We start from the raw sequence: 14,475 nt of genomic DNA, 5'->3' as shown, positions 1-14,475 counted from the left end.
GTATTCTGTCTTTGTGAATGACACCATCTACCTACTTTCTAGAGCTAGAACTCTAATAATCAAATCATTGACCTTCCCCATCCTCTAATTATGACATCATTGATCTTCTTCACCCCACAACTTAATCATCAAATCATTCAAATCTTGCAGATACTATTTCCTGGATACTTCTGAATTCCATCCTTTTCTCTCTATTCTTCATGGCATCCCCAGAGTTCAGCTCTTATTACAGAAAACTGGAATTCTGCACAATTTTCTAATTGAATTTCTTTTTTAAAAAGATTTTATTTATTTATTTGACAGACAGAGTAGGCAGGAGGCAGGCAGAGAGAGAGGAGGGGAAGCAGGCTCCCTTCTGAGCAGAGATCCCGATGCAGGGGCTCGATCCCTGAACCGAAGGCAAAGGCTTTAATCCTCTGAGCCACACAGGTGCCCCTGTAATTGAATTTCTGAGTCAGCCTCAACTTCTGTGCCCTGTTACTTAAATAAACTTTCCAAAATACAAACATGATCAAGATCCTTCTGTGTAAAATTCAACTCTGGCTTGCCATGTTATTTGTTAGAAAGACCGACTTTCTTATTTTAACCTTTACAAATGTTGGAGATGTCTTTTCTTCTCTCACCTCTTCTTTCTCCACTTTGCCACAAGTGCCTTTGTCTTCAGCGATATGCTTAGACTTGTAATTTCTGAAATGCAGTCTTCTTTAACCCTTTAATCTTTTACACCCACTGCTCTGCCACCTGATTTAAAGTGTCCTCCTCACTAAGTTCTCACAGTGGTCTGAGCATGACATCTGCACAGAACTAGCAAACAATGCTGTGATGATGCTTCACTTGTCTGTCTTAACACTTGCTTAACTCCTGGAAGGTAGAACCCAGTCTGGTCTAGTTTTTAATCTTCCACACTTGGCTATCATGGAAACCGCCATATACTCATATTGGTGAATGAAAAGAGGCCAAATTATTTTAAAGAACTCAATGGTCAACTTTGTTTCAGCACTCCTCTGAGAACTCATCAATTTACTTCAGATAAATGTTACTTCTTTTGGTAATAATATTAACTCTAGTGTCATTTTCTTTAACAAAATATAGGACAATATTAGTAAGGGTGAGTACATTATTACAATTGATGCGTCTAAGAAAAGTAGTTTTAGAGATATTTGAATTGGTAACTTCAGTTCATCTCCACTGGTATTTTGAGAAATGCATGCTTCAAGGTTGAGATTTCTGCAAATATCCAATTAAAAAAAAAAAGTTTCAAAGTAGATCTACAAGGGAGTTTCCAGTTACTATCTCCACGAAAGGTTCAGCATCTATGGAAGGTGGACAGTGGCAGTAAGAAAACTATATAGAATCTCAAATCTTTAAAGATTATATAGAGCTGATCTAGGTCCATCTTTTTCATTCTCATAACAGAAAATGCCTGGAACAAGTAAGTGCTTAGTAAACATTTGATGAGTGAATGTATGAGTGACTAAGTATGTGAATGTTGGGAGAATAAATGGACGAATAAGTGTATAAGTAAATTGAGCTCTTATTATAATATTAATGTATAGGGCAAAATAAATCAGATATAATATCAAAGTAAGAAGACTTGGCAAGTCAACAGATCTCTATATAGAAAGAAAACAAGCATAAAAAAAGAGAAACTTTAGAAGGAAAAGAAATGACTCTAAACATAATTTATTGTACTAAAATTCCAATAAAAGATAAGATATGGACTGAGTTTGGTTGAAAAGACAAAATCAAGTTTTACATTTTTCCTAATTGCATCTGGATAAGACTAAATCAGGCTGTTCATTTCCAGGTCCCAATTGTATGTTTGTGATCATAGTTTAGATTATGTTTACAATTCATGAAAAACTAAACTTGGACAGAAACACAAGCTGCTTCTTTCTGTAATGGCTTTCTAACTTCTTTTATGTTGATTACATTTAAAAACCATCATACAGAAAAAAAAAAAAGTCAAAATGAATAGTATTATAGTTGTGATTGGATTTCGATAGCCCTATGACCTATCCAATACATAGTATCCTCTGGAATAACAAATATTTGAATTCTAAATATCTGAAATTTAAATAAGAACCGATGGTAGGTTGAATAATAAATTCCAATGCCAAAATTTAATTTTGCATTGCTGCATAATTTTTATCAATCTAAATGGTATACATATTTAAAATATAATCATTGTCCTTTGGCTAAAGAAACAGTATGAAGTCATTGTTGTGGGGCAATAGCATAATGGTTAATGTTTCTCTTTGTGGCTGTTTTGAGATTTTATTGTGGGCTGCAGTTGACAGTCCAGAGGGCATATGGAAATAATGAGAGTTTTCATTTAAAAGATGCCCTTTCTAAAGTCTACATCCCTAAGTGCAGGGAGGGGAAAGTTTACGGTAAGTATCGTGATTTTCCTACAGTTCAGTTTCTCTATGTTGTCAGCATTGTTCATTCCTTTTCCTTTATTACGTAATAGATTGAGATAAGGTCACTCTCGGCATTGGTTATATTGGGGAAGGTAATAAGCTCACTTAAATTTAAATCTCCTATTATTCAAAATCATCATGAAAACACATTGAAATATGATTTCTTCTCCCTCGAATATAGACATCATTAGAGTAGGAACTATATTTCCAGCCCTCAGACTATCGTGTGACATATAGTTACCTCAGTAGGAATTGACCGTTATTCTTGATGTTCTAGATCAGTTGATTGAAATCGACTAGACCTAACAATCTAGACCTCATCTTGGCACCAGTATTTTCCAGTACTCTTCATGTAATCTTTCTGAGGATCAGTTCTCTAACATGAGAATGGGTTTTGCTGCCCAGCCTCCTTCAGGAAGATCAGTTGATATGATTTATGAAAAGTGGCATCACGAATTGTGAGGTGATACACAAATGTATGGTGTTGTTAGCTCAATAAGGAGACAAACAAAAACTTTTGAACTGGTTATTTGTTACCTGCCAACCAGCAAGTCCCCAGTCCAGAGAGATCAAGACTGGGAATGTTTTAGGTTGTACCCTGCAGAAAGGTGTCTGAAAGCAAGAAAGGATTCAAATCTAGCATATTCTCTAGTCACCAGGATTTCATGTCTGGTATAGTAGTTGTGACTCCTCAGAAGAAGGAATACCATCTAAAAATAAGCACAAATGAGGCATGCGGAGTAGCTGGGGTCTTCCCCAAGACCACAATTCTTTGATTCTCTTGCTGATTTAATGTTGAAGAAATGTAGTCTTTGCCATGATGAAATCTGCTTTTAAAGATACAGATAGGGCTGAGAATTTATTCTTAAGTCCTTGTGGCTAGACATGCAGCAAGGGTGAATAAAAGGTGTCAGTGATGGCTGGGTTTCTTTAACCCATTTCAAGGTAAAGCATTATGTTGTTCATAAAGAAATGATCAGCTTTTGGCCCTTAGATGTGAGAATCACCAATGGCAACACGTTTTGTTACTTATAAATTCTGTCTCCATTGTATATCCAGGAGAATATAAAACCTTAGTACTAAGATCTTTATTAGAAATCTATATACAAATATTTAATATGGATCATTTCCCATTTGATGATGCTATACTTCAAATAGCCATTCTTGGCCAGCCTTCACACTAACACAGATAAACTATCAAGAATGGTTGCTGAGCAAGTGAAGAAAAGATGAGAAATCAGATGGATGCAGCAAACCTTAAAAAAAAGTTTTTTCATATTTGTAACTTTTCACTTGTGTTCAGTTATTTAACTGATATGTACAATATAAATAATAAATTCTTTTAGTCTTTTAAAGACTTACAAAGGCATATAAAAAGAGCCACAAATGCATATAATGCTATTCAATAGATACAGTGGTGCTGAACTAAGGCGGAATCCTGCTTTTCAGAGCTCAAATTTAGGGAGCTAAAAAGGGACAATGCAGTTATTGTGCTTATGAACACCTCCCAGAGATACTTAAAATGACCTGTGACTATGATAGCAGTTGCTCCTCTTTCTCAGCCCTCTTCCTTCACCACTTATAACCAGAGTTGTTGGATGGTTCTTAACACAAAACTGAATATATTTTCCATCCCTATGTGGCTGTCCTTGGACAAGTCTTAGGACTCTGAAAAGCTAAGAACAGCTACTACTGCTCCTAACCCCCCAAACTTTGTTTCCACCTCTCCTTCATTTTCCCATAGCAAAGCCCCCTGTCTTTCTCCTGAGCCCTCACTCTCAGGATTCTTCCCCAGTAGACTCCGTTGTTGACTCACTCTGCCCGTTGTCTGTTCTTGTCTGATCCTACGTCCCTCCCCTTCACAAACCCAACCCAGTTGTCATTCCCAGAAGAACACATCACTGTTCTTGTCTCCTTTCTAGAGCTAAAGACAGTGGCTGAGATTCAGTGATGGTCCCTTGTAGACTCTCTGGGGGGCTGGGGGAAAGAAATGCACCATTTCTTCACATGTTAACAAGGCTTCACACACTATGATAATCTGGTGATAAAGGGGCACATGCAAAATGTGCCTTTGGAACAACTGCCTGGGACTGATAACACAAAGGGCACAGGAAGGCTCATTCTCTAACACAGCACCCATGTTTGAGCATCTAGTACATAAAAAACAGCAGGAGGCATTTATATTCAGGTCACCACACCAATTCAGTAACATTTATCTAGAGCCAACCATTGCACTGAACACCAGATGTATACGACTGAATATAAGAAGCTTCAAGGAGCTTACATTCCAGTGGGAGACTCGGAAAAATAAATGTGTAATTGCAATATAATATGTTAGGTCTAAGGTAAATGTACAAAAAGGGTGGCCTAGAAGCATCCAGGAGGGACAATTAACTCACCCTGGAGGTTTATATCTAAGGCTGCCTGAAAGAGCTGGGGCTTAAGCTGGCTGGGACTTGTTCCCATCCCTTAGGTAGATAATATACAAACACATAAAAAAGCATGGGAATGTCTATGGTTTTATTTGTGTAACAATTCAGCTGCATAATATTAAAAAGGTTTTGATGGGCATATTGAGACCATAACCAACCTTCATAACATTCTGTAATTAAAATGCGGAAATATATTTGTGCTCCAAATAACTACCTTATGAAAAAATCCTTTGGGCCCTAATGCCTGTTTAGAATAAAGAATAGCACCAAACTGCAGAAAAGATGAACAAAAATGGCAATGCTCTGCTTTTTGTAATTGGCGGTTAATATATTAAAAACACTATGAGGTTTTCATATGAATGAAAATGCATGATTTTACCCATTATGGGTTCTAAACATTGGTTGGAGAAATACACTTCTGAATTGTTTACATTTCTGGCTTTATTATAATGGTAGTTATGAATGAGTAGCACATCAGTCGTATACTTTGCAATGTAAAGTCTCTTCAAAGAAATGAACCTCTGAGTCTCCGGGGCTTACATTCTCAATAATATAACCTCAATTATCATATACATGAAAAAGAAGTTTAATCTCAGGACTTCAGAAACCCATGTATAGGCAAAAAGAATGAATGGATGGAGCTGAAGTAATTTTCCCCCCAAGAGAGACATTTAAAAAGGCTGTGTTTTTAAGGGCATTTGAATGGTGTAGTCTGTTAAGCACTGGACTCTTGGTTTTGGCTCAGGTCATATTCTCAGGGTCATGATCTCAAGGTTGTGAGATCAAGCCTCACGCCACTCAGCATAGAGTCTGCTTGAGATTCTTTCTCCTTCTCCCTCTGACCTTTCTCCACCTGCTCTCGAAAATAAATAAATAAATCCTTTAAAAGGGCCATATTTCATGGCAGGTTTGGGGGGTAGGAAAAGAATAAATGAAGCAAGATGGGATCAGGAGGGAGACAAACCATAAGAGACTCTTAATCTCATAAAACAAACTGAGGGTTGCTGGGGGTCGGGGGGTCGGGAGAGGGTGGTGGGGTTATGGACAGTGGGGAGGGTATGTGCTATGTGAGTGCTGTGAAGTGTGTAAACCTGGCGATTCACAGACCTGTACCCCTGGGGCTAATAATACATTATAAATTAATAAAAAAATAAAAAAAATTTTAAAAAGGACCATATTTATTTGGAAGAATATTTATCACTATTATCAATAATAAGTTAGGGAAAGTTAACAAGAGAGGGAACGGAGTTAATAGTCACGATGCCTAACATGTGCTGAATGCTTTGTTCCTCGTGATAACCCAATGAGGTCATTTTAATGATCTCAGTTTTATAGGTGAACCAGTAGCTAGAAAGGAGCAAAGGCAGTAATTTCAACCCAGCCCTGTCCCATCTTATTTGTCCCTTACTTTTTTTTAAAATTCTCTTTTTTAAGGATTTTATTTATTTATTTCACAAAGAGAGAGACGCAGCGAGAGAGGGAACACAAGCAGGGGGAGTGGGAGAGGAAGAAGCCGGCTTCCCGTAGAGTGGGGAGCCTGATATGGGGCTCAATCCCGGGACCCTGCGTTCATGACCTGAGCTGAAGGCAGACATTTAACCAACTGAGCCACCCAGGCAGCCCTTACCCTTACTTTTACATCACTGCACCTTATACCTCCTCTATGTCCGATTAACATGTAATAAATGCTAGCTTAAATTATTTTTTCCCAATTTTAAAACCATTGAATATCTATTTTTAAGTTCCTAGTTTGTCAGTTACTCTCCTAAACTCAGAGAGTAGGAATTGGCAAGCTTTTTCTGTAAAGGGCCAGAAAATAAATATTTTAGATTTGGAGGGTCATGTGATCTCAACTACAACTGCTCAACTCTGCTACCATAGCAGAATAACATAGAAAATAGATGAAAGACAAAACGTAAACGAATGGGTGTGATTGTGTTTCAATAAAATGTGGAGTCCTGAGGAAGGAGTAAGGGGCAAGGTGGACAATCAGGTGACGTTTTTTCCAGACCTAGGCTGCAGAGTGCTCACATTCACAGAAGAATGTGTGCAAGGAATCAGAGATATTTTGAGTTTGCCGAAGTGTATAATTGGAAGGGATGAGTGATCAGAGATAACAGGGGCTCAGAAGTGGAGATGGCAGTTATACAGATTGCTGGTTTTGTGTCACATGTGTAAAAGCATGTCTAGTGCGCTTAGGACTTTGCTATAGATCACATTCCCTTAATGGCCCTTTCTGAGTACTATGCTTTTCTTTGAAGAATTTCACATGCTTTCACTGTCAGCTGGTTTTGGTCACTGCAGGAAGGGAGGGACCAAGCCCTGATTTACATTTGCAGAGACTGACTGACTGGCTAGCAGACAGGCGAAGTGACATGCTCAGGGGAGGTGGGGTGGGGGGAGGTCCACTAGCCAGCCCTCCCTCAGCTCCCAGTTTAATTGTTCCATCCCTAACCTTTTGCTACTGACCTGTGGCATATTCTTAATGTCTTTTAAAGATAAACAGATGAAGTTTTTCCTGATTACTCTCTCCTTTCAGAAGAACCAAAGCCATCTTTAAAAGAAGATAAAAAGAATACTTGAATGCTTTTTAATTTCTCATTTAGATTTGCAAATCTATTTATGGAAAAGTCCACTTAGCAGCTATTCAGTCTTTCAGCAGGATCCATCGCAGGGCAAATTGATTTTGTCCCATTCACTAATAGCTTGCTTTAGGTCACAGAATCTGAGGAGGTCGTGACTACAGAAAGTGCCATATGAAAAATAATAAAACATTGTGTCGAAGGAAGCACTAGTAGAATAATGAATTTTTTAAAAGACTTTTATTCATAAGATCTGTGAAAAGTACAAATGAACAATAGAATAAATTAATAAGTGATTTCATTAAAATGTTCTGCTTTACATAATTAAGACTTAGATTTTATAGATTATACTCGGTTTCAATTTCATGAAGAACAATTTGCAAGAAACCAGGAAATGTTTCTATTTTGCTATCAGTGCTTTTCCTTCATTCTATGGAATCTATGGGTTCAAATGTTATTATTTTATGGATAAAGAAATGTGGTTCTCACAGACAAGATAACAACAGTGTTTCCATATTATGTAGGCATATCCTGGGCTGGAACCATATTCTAGCCTTATTTCGCTTGTTTATGTTTGTTTTTTATTTCAATTTTTAGGACTTTTTGCCAGAGAATGAAATCTGATGATCTGGCTACTGAGAATTCTTCAGAGTTGAATGATAAATTTAAAAACTTGCTTTTTTAATACTAAAGATATATCTAAACAATACTAAAAATTATGTCCAAGTCTGTTTTTTGACATATAACATTATAACTTTTAAGTTGTTTATTAACCCAAAAAAGTTTCAGTGTTATAAATGTGTGAGGGCAGTAGATTTTGTTGAATAAATTTTCTTAGGATCATTCAACAAATATTATAGCTAAGATTTCATTCTGTTTAATTACATTCATGCATTAGGCATTTCTAATTATTAGAACAATTTTTTTCCATTTCTAGGGTAAATAAAGGGAGCATGTATTTTCAGGGGAAATATTTTTATTGTAAGTATTTTGATTTAGGAATCATTATTTTTTATGACATGTTATAATTAAATCATATAAAGTCTAGCCTATAATAAAACTTTCCCTGAAAGCATATCCATAAATGTTGAATCCTTTGACAAAAAATTAAAATATGTGGTCTTTATTTATATTTTGGTTTATAGATTAAGGCATAAAGGACAGGATTACTTAAATATTAAATACCTGGTTGAAAGAATCTAATATTTCAATTTAGTGAAAAAATGAATAATTTGGACAAGTAGCTGGGTTAAATATCTGACCTAATTACAGTTACTTTGGGTTTTGGTATTCCATCATTTCATTAAAATATGTTGATGGCATTTGCCTAACTTACAGTGTTTGTGTATGCGTGTGAATTTATGTGCACATATATATTTAAAATACAGGCATTTATACAGACATGTATTTTTAAAGTGTAACGTTCTATAACAGAAGGAAAACAATGGAGCATTATTACCAAGACCATCACTTGAATAATTTCAGTTTCAAGTTACCTGTAGAATTTGAGAAAAAAATTACAAATTTTCTTGACAATTTGATTAAGGCTTCATTTTACATGTCATTAATGGCAATGCCTTAGAATAGATTTAAGTTAATCTTTCACAGGATACTTTTGGTGAAAATAGAGTGAAGAGACTATGTAGTACTTGCCATGGGTTGAATTGTGCACCTCTCCACATCATTTGTAAATTGAAGACCTAACTCACCAATAACTCAGAATATGACCTTATTTGGAGATAGGATCGTCACAGAGGTAATCAAGCTAAAATTAGGTCAACTGTATGGGGTTCAAACCAATCTGATTGGTGTCCATATAGAAAGGTGAAAATTTTGAGATAGACATGCGTACAGCAAGAACACCATATGAGCATGAAGCCAGCCATTTACAAACCCAGAGTAAGGTTCAGGAGGACTCTTCCCTCTGCATTCTCAAAAGGAACAACACCTTGATTCTAGATTTTTGGCTTCTGGAACCATGAGGCAAAAATTTGTTGTTTAAGTCACCGAATTTGTGGTTCTCTGATATGACGACAGCCCTAGCAAACTGATAGAGTGATTGACTTCTTGCCAAATGACAAATCAACCTTTTCCCACATTAAGTTTTGACAAACCTCACTTATATGATCTCCTTTGCTTATTAACCAAATGCTCTTTATGAGTCACTGTAGTTTCTGAAATCACTGCTTTTCCTAGGAAATTATGTATATATATATGTATACATAATACATATACTATATATATACATAATATGTATATATATACATAATTAGATATATATAGATAAAATATATACATAATTTATATATATATATATATATATATATATTTATTTATTTCCAGAAATCTGGCTTGTGTGACAATTTATAGTTTCTCTGGAACAGAGATGCTATAGAAGCCTAAAGCAATATAATTATGATCAGTCCTGGGACTAGAATATTAGCCATTATAATTTTTTCCTGAAAACTGTCTTAGCCAAATTTTTTAATGATCTGATTCTTTTTACAATCTGTAGAGTCTTTTATAGGTGCACATTTAATCAGAAGTAAGGTGTAGAAAAGAATCAATGCTATTTTTGAAGAACTTCCTCTAATGCTAAACCAAAGGGTTTAATATTCAAATTTGAATATTTAATGCATTTCCCTTTTGTTATAAAATTAAAAAGGAAAAGTGATTTTTTAATTAAAAAAATAAAAAGATTCCTGAACTGTTTTCCATGTCTTTTCTCCTCTTCTAAGGTAGAGAGACATTGGATTTCAAACATCTTGTAAAGCATAGCTCTAGAGCATTGTTACTCAAGGGAAGGTGCTTAGTAGTTTCCAAAAGAGCATGCTATTGGGCAACCAAAATTTTATAAAGCTTATTTTATGGAATCTGCTATGGCTTTGTGATACTAATGCAGCTGTAATGCTTGAATAGGCTTAGTCAAATAAGCTGATAAAAATGCTCACTCCATAGAAATAACTGCCCTGAATGATCTAAATGTCAGAAATACTGGTCTTTTAGTAGTAAATTCCTTTTCAGATAAGCTATTTGAAATGAGGGGCTAGGGGATTTCACCATTCTCTGTCACACCGATGTCCCAACACCTGGAATCTACCCTGGACTGACTGAGAAAAGTGGTTCCTCTCTCCCAGCCCCCAGCACTAGTACCAACGTTGAGTTCACCTCACAGTAAATACCAATCAGGTTCTTAGAGGACAGGGTCTTAAGTTTCTATTTATTTCTTACTCTTGAGGTGCCAAGGATATAATTTTATCTCTAGAATACTCGATTAAATGACTGCTCTTCTGCCTCGTAAAACTGAAACTGAAATGTTGAGGGTGTGAAGGAGATAGAAAAAAAATCAGTTATTCGTCATTTTGATTTTATCTTTGCTTTTTAAAGTTGTTTTGTTTCAAAACTGTAATTGGCCAGAGATAAAGCCTTTTTTATGAGTTGCCAATGAAAGGCATCTCCCAGACATAAAATTTAAGATCAATATTTGGTCTATTTGGACAAACAATTCAGAAGATTAAATATTAGGGACTAAGCAACATGAATTCTTCGAAAACTCTGGTAATGAGTAGACTTCAAAAAACTGGTTCTCTTTAACTCCCCTGTTTCAGTTTCCTTTCATATCAAAGAGGATGAGAATACTTGTTCCATTCTATAGATGTGTGCAGCTTTATCAGCTGTTTCTAAAACTCCATGAACTCCTTAGAAGAAAGATTTGTATAAAGTATTATTTGTGTTTACCTAATTGCTTGCATTTTTAAAATGTGAGCATGGATACCTTAATGTTCTTTTCAGACATGCATAAAGGGGCTTCAAGCTCATTTAGAAGTCCTTTGAAAGGCACAGGAAGCTGCTTTTTTCCTATAGATTAAATGATTTTAAACAACACAGCAAATCTTCTCTCTCTCTAGATTTTTTGCCTGCATTTTCTTCATGGGATATGTGGACTCAATCCAGAAAGATGATGGCTATACTATTCTGATCTGTTCTAAACTTTTCAAATGGCTTAGTGATGATGTGGGACCAAGTTAAACAAAATATAATATAATATCCTATTACAATGGTGCTCATTCTAAATATATGTCTTTTCTCACCAAAATTATTAACTATTTTGGTTGACAATTTAAAAAATTCTATTGATCTGTTTTCAGCCAAATTATGGCAATAGCATTAAATCTGGAGTAACTATAGAAAGTGTCAATTTATATTACTCACAATTAAAGTTGTAAAAAAATAAGGATACTTCCTTGTAACTTTTATTTCAAAAGCCCCTGGGGTACTCAATAAAATTAGTGGGCATATACTCTATTATTGGTTATATTAATATTAAATTGGCTGTATGAATGGTTATATACTCTAAAATATCCTTATTCATTTACATGTACATATAACAAAGATGAAATTATTAAATTATTACTGCTTTTCCAACAAATGGATGGAAATTTCCTCATAAATAGAAAATATGGGTTCATTTTTATTTATATTTAAATATATCAGAAAACAAGCCAGGTTGATTCATGAAACGATTACCTAAAAACTCACATCACTTCTTGGCCTTTTGGCTAAGATCAAGTGTAGTACCCAAAAACTCACCCAGAGAAGTAAACTTGAAAGAAATTTAGATCTTAGTTCTTGTATTCTCTTAAATTTCCTGAACGTAGCTGATGAGAATGTGAGAAACCCCTTATTTTATGAGTATAGTTTTAAGAAGAAGCTTTACATGAAGTCCTTATCATTATTATTGAATACATTTATGTAAAAAGAGTATGAATACCTGTGCGCCTTTTGGGGTTGGAGCAGGGTGGGGGGTGGAGGAGGGAAGGGAGACTGTCACACTTTCTTAATGAAAATAAAGTAGAAGCTATTGTGACACTGCAATGGTGGGATTATGACTCCATGTTGGGTAAAAGCAGCAGGAGACGATTAATTCTTAAGGAATCGTTGATTTCCATGAAAATGTATTTAAGAGAAAGGAAGTAAAAAACACACATTAGAATAAACAAATCATGAAAAGCTAATGATTTTGAAGCACTGAGTTTAGTATTCTTTTTTTCTGAATTGAAATAGCATGCCATTACTCCAGTCTTTTCTATCTTAGTGAGTTTGTGATTCACTGGCAATGGGGCAATTTAGTAGGAGGAATGCTGGGGCTAGGTAAAGCGTTTCAATTATGCATATTTGGCCCAGGAAGAAAATGAATCAACCCAAACATAAAATGCTAGAAAATTAATTTCTCCAAGGAACCTGAATATAGTTTATGAATCATATGTCTGTCCTGTTCAGATCATATTCACTAGGAACCAGAGTCTAACTTCTGTTTACCTAAAACTGAATTCACAAAATATGGGAAGCTTTCTGTAGATTCATTCCCCAAACTTCAAACTTATAAAATTACACAGACCCTAAGATGGCTTCCCTTCTTGCATGAGACCTCCTGCATGCATGAGGTGAGGATGGATTATTTTTCTAAAATAAATCTGATGGAACCTGTCAAAGCCATTGTTATTTTAAAAGTCATTGTTACTTTTTTTTAAAAAGTGATCTCATGGGTCTTGTTGATTAATTTCAATCCCTAAACTACCTAACAATATGTAGTACTCTTTGACATTTTGATTTGGGCCACTTAGGCATGTACTGGTAGTAAGGGACCCTGGCCATGATTTCCATTATTTTAACATGAAAGATAGAGCTCTTTTAAAATAGCTATGCTTATTAAGCTTAAAATATATTAATATTCATTTAAGCAATTTTTAAAAAGATTTTATTTATTTATTTGTCAGATGGAGGAGACAGAGAGAGAGCACAAGTAGGGGGAATGGCAGGCAAAGGGAGAAGCAGACTCCCCACTGAGCAAGGAGCCTGATAGGGTACTTGATCCCAGAACTGCTGGATCATGACCTGAACAGAAGGCAGACGCTTAACAGAGTGAGCTTAACAGACTAACCCAGGCATCCCAATTTGAGCATCAGACTGAATTGTATCACTCTCAGATTTACATGTTGAAGCTCTAACCCCAGTATGATATTATTTGGAGACAGGGCCTTTGGGAGGAAATTAGGTTCAGATGAAGTCAAGAGGGGGAAGCCCTAATGATGGGTTTAGTTCCGTTATAACAGGAGATGGTAAAGAGCTTCCTTGTTCTCTCTCTGCTCTGAGGGGACACAGGTCTCTTCCTTCCAAGCCAGGAAGAGAGTCCTCACCAAAATCTGACTATGCTGGCATTATCTTCTGCAATTTCTTGCCTCCAAACTGAGGAAAAAAAATTTCTATTAAGACATCCAGTCTGTGGTATTTTGTTATGAGAGGCCCCACTGACTAAGATGATGCATCAACATGCATTTGTAAGTTGGCCATCAGCACTTTTATTCATCTGTACTATTTCCAGTGCCTGATCTGGTTGTAGAAACCTCTCCCAGATGTTGCACTTTTAGGAGACGACAACCCTAATAACATTTCAGATGCTAGTTCTAATTGCCTCATTAGAAAAAAATGTGTGTCTGATTAATTATTGACATTATTTAGTAAATATATATATTTTTTTCAGTCAAAGAAATGCATATCTTTTTCTCTATCCCACTAGTCTTTCCTTCTCTGTTGGAACCTGAATTATTTTGACCAGCTAAGTTTCCCACTTATTAGATGTACGCATATGTTTTTACTCCTTTCAGGAACATATCTCTTATTTGAACATTTTCATCTACCATGAAAATGTATTTTGTTCTTTATTTAATTTATTACTCTGGTAAGAAGTTAATATGTACTGCATAGCCTTACGTATGCAGAAATATTGTGGTGATTTAATAAGATACTTTTAAAAAACTGATTCCCTTTAGCAAAACTTAAGAATTTTTTCACATTTATTGTTTATTTGAACCTCACTGTGTAAAAAGTGCTGAAGCACTACATCCTACTTAAAGATAGATGACTTACTCTCCTCTTAGAGCCTTGTTGAACAACGACAAAAAAGAAAAATACCAAAGTCAGGATAATTTTATGTCATTGTATTTATCAAAAACTTACATAATCACAGGTAAAAACAAT

The 14,475-nt window shown here is 35.5% G+C and overlaps 1 protein-coding gene and 1 pseudogene across 2 annotated transcripts in view; both read left to right on the top strand.

The window, feature by feature from the left end:
- The window catches only part of TRDN (triadin), a 391,390-nt gene that overhangs the window by 31,443 nt on the left and 345,472 nt on the right, over positions 1-14,475 (top strand). The window lies entirely within an intron of this gene.
- Positions 11,977-12,152, top strand: LOC116870609 (annotated as a pseudogene).

This window comes from Lontra canadensis, unplaced genomic scaffold (assembly GCF_010015895.1).
Source record: "Lontra canadensis isolate GAN:19392208 unplaced genomic scaffold, GSC_riverotter_1.0 scaffold23, whole genome shotgun sequence".
NCBI lineage: Eukaryota > Metazoa > Chordata > Mammalia > Carnivora > Mustelidae > Lontra > Lontra canadensis.
Note: the sequence above shows the minus strand (reverse complement) of the source record. Positions and strands in the feature narration are given on the sequence as shown.